Raw genomic sequence first — 989 nt, 5'->3', positions numbered from 1 at the left:
CCAGACTTGGCCGCGGGCGCCCCCTGGTGGCCGCGGAGAGCTTAGGCGCTAGCGGCCGAGGATGCTGGAGAGGGGCGGAACCGGGATCGCAGCAGGAAGGCGGGAAGTCAGAGAGAGGAGGTTCTCGCAGCCAGCGGGGTGTTCCGGCGGCGGACGCGTCAGCGGGGCAGACAGGAAAATAGTTGAAAAGGGCGACCTGGGGGAGCAGAGACACGATCAGAGCCTGAGAAGGGCAGGAGCAAGGGATGTCTAAGGGACCTGGTGGCAGGCCCTTATTCTGCGGCAGCCCCACTGACCCACGGGGTGGCCAGGGCCAAGTCACGTCCCTTTCTTCCCCGGTCCGGTCCTCCCTGTCTCGACCCCACTAAACAGCAGGAGGCAGAGAACCAGAGACTGGCATGGGAAGCCGACGGGAGAGATGGAGGGGCAGGGGAAAGGGGCTGGGGGGCAAGGCAAGATGAAGCAGGCAGGGACCCAGTGCCTCAGTGGGACCGAAAGGCTGGGTCACGTCCCTCATCTGTGAAATGGGCACGATAGGCCGGGCGCGGTGGCTAACGCCTGTAATCCCAGCTCTTTGGGAGGCTGAGGTAGGCAGATCACCTGAGGTCGGGAGTTTGAGACCAGCCTGACCAACATGGAAAAACCCCCATCTCTACTAAAAATACAAAATTAGCCGGGTGTGGTGGTGCATGCCTCTAATCCCAGCTATTCAGAAGGCAAGAGAATCGCTTGAACCCGGGAGGCGGAGTTTCGGGCCATTGAACTCCAGCCTGGGCAACAAGAGTGAAACTCCATCTCAACATACATACATGCATACATATATAATACATACATACATAAGGACCGTGTAAAATCAACCCTGCCTCACCCCCAGCAAATAACTCAAATGTCTACTGGAATGTGGAAGTCCCACTACTGTCCTAACTACTAACTACTGTCCCACTACTGTCCTAACTACTCACTACTGTCCCACTACTGTCCTAACTACT

The 989-nt window shown here is 57.5% G+C and overlaps 1 protein-coding gene across 2 annotated transcripts in view; it reads right to left on the bottom strand.

Moving 5' to 3' along the window:
* The window catches only part of RNF215 (ring finger protein 215), a 16,274-nt gene that overhangs the window by 14,318 nt on the left and 967 nt on the right, over positions 1 to 989 (bottom strand). The window lies entirely within an intron of this gene.

Source organism: Mandrillus leucophaeus, unplaced genomic scaffold, assembly GCF_000951045.1.
Source record: "Mandrillus leucophaeus isolate KB7577 unplaced genomic scaffold, Mleu.le_1.0 Scaffold2, whole genome shotgun sequence".
NCBI lineage: Eukaryota > Metazoa > Chordata > Mammalia > Primates > Cercopithecidae > Mandrillus > Mandrillus leucophaeus.
Note: the sequence above shows the minus strand (reverse complement) of the source record. Positions and strands in the feature narration are given on the sequence as shown.